Raw genomic sequence first — 7,224 nt, 5'->3', positions numbered from 1 at the left:
GTTCCCATTCTTCCACATCCTCTCCAGCATCTATAGTCTCCTGATTTGTTCATTTTAGCCACTCTGACTGGCGTGAGGTGATATCTCAGTGTAGTTTTGATTTGTATTTCCCTGATGAGGAGTGATGTTGAGTATCTTTTCATGTTCCTGTTGGCCATCTGGATGTCTTCTTTGGAGAAGTGTCTATCCATGTTTTCTGCCCATTTCTTCACTGGATTATTTGTTTGGATGTGGAGATTGGTGAGTTGTTTACAGATTTTGGATACTAGCCCTTTGTCTGATATGTCATTTGTAAATATGTTTTCCCATTCTGTTGGTTGCCTTTTAGTTTTATTGTTTCCTTTGCAGTGCAGAAGCTTTTTATCTTCATGAGGTCCCAATAGTTCATTTTTGCTTTTAATTCCCTTGCCTTTGGAGATGTATCAAGTAAGAAATTGCTGTGGCTGAGGTCAGAGAGGTTTTTTCCTGCTTTCTCCTCTAGGGTTTTGATGGTTTCCTGTCTCACATTCAGGTCCTGTATCCATTTTGAGTTTATTTTTGTGAATGGTGTAAGAAAGTGGTCTAGTTTCAACCTTCTGCATGTTGTTGTCCAGTTCTCCCAGCACCATTTGTTAAAGAAACTGTCTTTTTTCCATTGGATACTCTTTCCTGCTTTGCCAAAGATTAGTTGGCCATACATTTGTGGGTCCAATTCTGGGGTCTCTATTCTATTCCATTGGTTTATGTGTCTGTTTTTGTGCCAATACCATACTGTCTTGATGATTACAGCTTTGTAGTAGAGGCTAAAGTCTGGGATTGTGATGCCTCCTGCTTTGGTCTTCTTCTTCAATATTACTTTGGCTATTCAGGGTCTTTTGTGGTGTCATACAGATTTTAAGATTGCTTGTTCTAGCTGCAAGAAGAATGCTGGTGCAATTTTGATTGAGATTGCATTGAATGTGTAGATTGCTTTGGGTAGTATTGACATTTTAACAATATTTATTCTTCCAATCCATGAGCATGGAATGTTTTTCCATTTCTTTGTATCTTCTTCAATTTCCTTCATATGCTTTCTATGGTTTTCCTCAGCTGAATTTTTTTTTAACAGCTCTTATTATTAGATATCAAACACTGTTGGAGCCAACAGAAGGCGAGGCATGTCTGAAACAAGATGTATTAGTGGTTTATCTGACATCAGAGCCATAAACCTCTGGCTGGCAGTCAGCTGCAGAATGCAGGCAGCTCCAGGAATTGTCCCACACCTACCAACATTGAGCAGGTGAAGATAAGGGAGAGCTATAAAATTTGGCTGGACTCCACTGATAAGCAGGTACCTCTGAACACTATTTCTGTTACTAGCTCAGTCATCTGGGAGTGTTTTCCTCTTCTTCTGTCACGTCCTTCCCTCCAGCTGACTGTATGTATCTTCATATTCCTCTTCCTCTCTTCTCAACTTCTTTCCCTTTCTCCAATTCTTGTAGTTCTTCTAGTTGCAGACTACTTTCTCTCATCTCTTTTTATGCTTCCAGACCAATTTGCCTGTCTTTCAGATTCTGCCTTCTTGTCTGTCACCTTCTCTCTGGTTGTGTCTTATATATTTTTTAAGAAAAATTATTTCAATTCAGGATAAAAAAGAGACTATACAAAGTGGCAGGTGAACTACACACCTATTTGCATTTTTTTTTAACTTTGTTTTTGTTGGTTCCATGAAGACATAGCTTCCCTCTCTCTAAGGGACACCGTCCTAAGGCCTCATGTCCTTTCTTGTTATTGGCAGGTCCCCCTTCCAACTGGGTAGCCTTATACAGTCCCTTCTGCTAAATGCCCTGTTCAAGAGAGAAGGAAAAGTTTGTTATCAGGGATTTAGGAAGTCCCTGTGCAAAGTGGAATTGTTGGCTGGGTAAAGATTAACTGGAAGAAGGCCAAATGGGAGAACAGAAACTGCACATTCCTACTCTGTGGTGCAGGGGCAGGTGGGCTTGTGGCCTCTTTCTCCAAGGAGAGTGGGAGGCTGAAACCACAACAGCACCACTGAGGTGAGAAGGAGAAGAAGGTGGCTTTAAATGACTCTCATTTTCCTCTAAGCAGCAGCAACGCCTGAGAGTTCTGCAGCTCAAGGAGCCTCATACCAGGAAACCCTCCCATGCCAGTGTTCCCACTACTTCTTCCACTCTTTTCTGTTTCCCAACCTCTGTAGGAGTTCCTGCCTCACCTTAGGAGGACAGGCTCTGGCATGCCTAAAATTCTCTTCTGTTGGGTGTGGAGAGGACTCTGCCTAATAGCATGTTATCACAGAAATCACAAGGCAAGAGAAAAGGGGACAAGGTGGCCTAGAAGCACATGTGAGATGAAGCAGTAACTGAGCAAGGATGAATTTGTCTTCTCTTTTTTTTTTTTTAATTTTTTTTTCAACGTTTATTTATTTTTGGGACAGAGAGAGACAGAGCATGAACGAGGGAGGGGCAGAGAGAGAGGGAGACACAGAATCAGAAACAGGCTCCCGGCTCTGAGCCATCAGCCCAGAGCCTGACGCAGGGCTCGAACTCACGGACCGCGAGATCGTGACCTGGCTGAAGTCGGACGCTTAACCGACTGCGCCACCCAGGCGCCCCAAATTTGTCTTCTCTTGATAAACTCCAAACTAATCTCCTTTCCATCCTAGAACAAAATGATCCTGTCTTAAATGGGGAAGAAACCCATTTTTATACCCCCTCCTTCCAAAAATATTGATGAATAAGTCAGCTGGCTCATCTCCACTGTGTGGTGATAACCACCTTGCCTGCACTGAGGAAGGAGAAATCACTGCCCAGCATTCCAAGTTCTTCAACAGCATTGGATGGTCATCACCTCATGTCCAAAGCAGAAATGTCTAGCAGCCCTCTATTGCCTCCAGGCTGGTCCATAGTCAATCTGGAACTTAGAGTTCTCATGCCCTGACCCCATACCTCTCCACGAATGCATCCACCATCTCACAGCTTTCACCAAAACACCTTTCACAGGCTCCACTTCCTCCATTGGCCATATCATTTTAGTGCTTTTGATAACCTGAGATGTTATCTACCCAATCTGGCCCCCCTTCTTGCAGATTGGAACACCAAAGCCCAGAGGGGTTGAGTGTCTCATGCATATGCACGAACACCTGTGTGGCAGAGGCAGGCCAATAACAACTGTATCTGGACAGTATGGCCAGTGTTTTTCGGTCCTGGGTGACATCTGCCTCTTTCACACTCAAGTGTCCCAGTTTAGACCATACATGTTGTATGATCACTTTATAGAATGTCTATTGTACAATGTTAAGTGTTGAGTGAGATGGAGTCAGAGATGACATCAGGAGTGACACTGGGCCAGTCCTGCAATGAGTTAAAGGAGCCATGGGGCATTTGGTCTAAAGTCCACATGAGCTGGGCCTCAGAACCATAGGCAGAAGTCTAACAGGTTAAGCAGGGGGAAAATTTGTGCCAAGAGTAGCACAAGTATAAGCAAGTCAATGAGCAAATGTCTGGTAAAAAGTGCCATGTGCCACCCCCTGAGAACACCAAGATAGGTGAGTCACAGGCCCTGGCCAGATGAGCTTAGGACAATTTCAGAAGAGTAAAGCATGGGTGAGAGGAGTGGTAAAGGCAGTATGAGGGGGGATTCCTTTTTTTTTTTTTTTTCCAATTTAAATTCAAATAGTTAACATACATTATAGTCTTGGCTTTAGGAGTAAAACCCAGTGATTCATCTCTTACATATGACATCCAGTGGTTATCCCAAAAAGTGCCCTCCTTAATGCCTATCACCCATTTAACCCATTTCCCCACCTACCTCCCCTCCAGCAACCCTCAGTTTGTTCTCTGTATTTAAGAGTCTCTTATGGTTTGCCTCCCCTGTGTTTTTATCTTATTTTTCCTTCCCTTCCCCTATGCTCATCTGTTGAGTTCCTCAAATTCCACAATGATTAAATCATATGATATCTTTCTGACTTATTTTACTTAGTATAATACACTCTAGTTCCATTCATATTGTTGCAAATGGCAAGGTTTCATTCTTTTTTATTGCCGAGTAGTATTCCAGTGTGTGTGTGTGTGTGTGTGTGTGTGTGTGTGTGTGTGTGTGTATACACATATACAGTGGATATTTGAGTTCTTTCCATAATTTGACTATTGTTGACAGCACTGCTATAAACAGTGGGGTGCAGGTGCCTCTTCGAATCACCATTTTTGTATCCTTTGGATAAGTACCTAGTAGTGCAGTTTCTGGGTCATAGGATAGCTTTTTAATTTTTTGAGGAACCTCCATACTGTTTTCCAGAGTAGCTGCACCAGTTTGTACTCCCACCAAACCATTTCTCCAGCCTGAGGACAGGGACTGGTCCAGAGCTTCAAAGAGTAATTCCCTGCTCAAAGCCCTCTGTTATCTTTCCTAACCTTCCAGAGCTCCCTGAATGCCCTCTTAAACATCTATTTGTTTACTTCCCTGTATCACCTGTTACCTGTATGCACCTGTGTTTGCTACCTGACTTTCCCATCCATGGTATTACACCTTGTGGTGTTCCTAGCAAGCCCTACCACATTGTTTACAACTCTAAAAGATCTTGCTAAATATCTAATACACCACACACCCTTTTGCCAGCCAGTGAAATGGTCCCCTGGCTCCCTTAATTCAAGGTATGGTGCAGTGTGGCAGCCTGGGGCTCTGGAATGGCAGACAAAGAAGAAGCCAAGGGCTCAGGAGCGGTGGTGGAGGGAAGCCAAAGGGACTTCTCAAGAGGGGAATATGTAAGGAGGGTGAAGTAGAGAGAGGGACAAGGCACTAAGAAGGACAAGGAAGGAGGTGAGTTCTGAGGAGGAGAACAGGGCATCAAGAGGCACAGAACATCTGGTCTCAAATGACCAGCTGCCCACCAGACCTGAACCAGTTTTCACATACAACAGGAGATTCAAGCACACCAGAAATGCAGGAAGCCCAGGTGAGCTCCACTCTGCTGCGTACACCCCACCTCCCACCCCTCTAGGTTCCCAGGACCACCCACCAAGGGTCGAGGAGGCAAACCTCACAGGCCTGCAGTATTATCACATCGAAAGAACCAGAACCAACAGATTGCGCTCAGCCCGCTTTCTGGTGGCTGCTGCCCTCTGCTGACCAAACAGGACTACAACCCAAGAAGCCCATCTTAGCTATGCGTGCGAGCAAAGTTGAGGGTGACCACCAAACTCACAACCAGAGGACGAGGTAAATCCAAATCTCATTGGGGCCTTTATAAAAAGTCTGCTTCTCTAGCACTAGATAGTAAGAGGCCTCCTAATTTAAAGTTCATTTCATCTCAAAGCTGCAGGGAACTAATAGGGATCATTGTGGCTAACACCCTGTCTGACCTGGCACAGTGTTAGGCACACCTACACTGTCTCATTTTGTAGGTGATAAAATTGGAGCCTAGAGAAGTGTGAGAATACCCTCCCGGAGACATAGAGATATGATTCTAGGACTGTGGATATAGATGCTGACCTCCTAACCACAGTACTAACAAAGTCACTTGGCATAGGTTTGGACTATGGGGAGGAGACACAAAAGCATTTACTGAACATTAAGTGTCAGGTATGTATTAAGTGCGGGGGAGATGGAGGCCCAGCTGCTCACCCAGGGATGGCATAGCTCGAGAGAACTAATTACCACTCAGTGTGATGGGTGACATGACATGGTACAGGAATGGGGGAGATGAGATACATCACCTGAATTTGACCATCTTTTGCTCATTTTAAAACAGCTAAATTCCTTGACCCCCCCTTCCCAGTAAAACTTCCTAAAAGATGACTACACCCACTCCACTTTCTCACATCTGGTTCCTGTGTTTGCACTCAAGTCCAAATACCTGCTTTCATTACCTTCTACAAGGTGAGGGGCAAACCGGACATCCCTACTATGCCTGTATTCTCACCCATGAAAAGGTCATCATGGCGCTACTTACTTCATAATGTTGTTGTGGAAATTAAATGGGTAAATTCATATGCCTAGCACATGAGTCACCCTAGGCAAGTACAAGGCACTATTGTTAAGATAGGGTTGGTGGCCTATTTGCTGGGGCTGTTTTCTTCCATACAGAGGAAGTGCCATAAGCTTTTAAGCCTCCTACTAGCTCTCCACTCTTGCCTTATCTAGTAGGTGTTTTTGTGAGTAAACTGGGTGGGCAGTCAGCCCTTCTTTTCTGGGGCTCCTTCACACCAGAAGCCTTGCAGGTCCTGCATTGTCAAGGACTGGGAGGGAAGTACGACCCTGGGGTGTCCTCTCAGAAAGCCCACTTGCCCAAAGACATGGGCCATGCATTCTCATAGCAGCTCTTCCAGTAATAAAGGGAATATCTTGGCACTCATCTGCTTTATCACACTTTACTTCCCAGGGAGAGAGGTTGGTTGAAGGGCATTCCAATAAGCAGAATGGTAGGTAAGTCCAGTGATGTTACGACAGAAAGAACAGGATCAGATACCTTTTACATCATTTACAGTGATGAGTTGCTTGTGACTGACTTATCTCTCTCTCAGAATGTGTATGTTGCAGTTGTAAGCCAGCCAGAATGTGACTGTATGGTTATTAAGTTAAAACGAGGTCATTTGAGTAGACCCAAATCCTATATGATTGGTATCCTTTACAAAAGGAATTTGAACACAGACATGTACACAGGTAAGATGTGAAGACATTGGGAGAAGACAGATGTCTACAAGTCAAGGAGAGAGACCTGGAACAGATCCTTCTCTTACAACCCTCAGAAGGAACTAATCCTACCAATAGCTTGACCTGACTTCCTCTGGAACTGTGAGAAAAAAATTAATTTGCTGTCAAAAAGCCAAGTTAGGAAAGGCAGTCTCATACGTGGACAGTACCTGGTATGTTCAGAACACAGTGGCTCCTGATGGCCCATCTGCCATCTGAGATCACCAGGGTCACTGCTCTGCCCTCCACCCTGCCCCTCAAGTGTCTTCAGGACACTCATTTCCCATCAGGTTTCCAGTTGACCTCCTGCTCTCCTCCCTAGCAGAGCCTTCTCCATCTCCTGGCTGACCTCCTCCTCACCTGGCCCTTAAATGTTGGCACACTTCTGGTGGTGCAGGTGAGGGTGCTGAATCCAAAGCTTTCGCTCTACACCTCCGTGGCTCCTGAAGTCCTCATCCCTCCCCAACCTGACTCCACTAGATATTTCACAGGCTGTGGGGTCCAAACACATTCAAATCCTTTCTATCCCACAACAGGTCAAACCCTGACTTGAACATC

Source organism: Herpailurus yagouaroundi, unplaced genomic scaffold (genome assembly GCF_014898765.1).
Source record: "Herpailurus yagouaroundi ecotype Mexico unplaced genomic scaffold, PumYag 566, whole genome shotgun sequence".
NCBI classification, from domain to species: domain Eukaryota; kingdom Metazoa; phylum Chordata; class Mammalia; order Carnivora; family Felidae; genus Herpailurus; species Herpailurus yagouaroundi.
The sequence above is the reverse complement of the archived record's forward strand: the minus strand, read 5'-3'. Positions refer to the sequence as shown.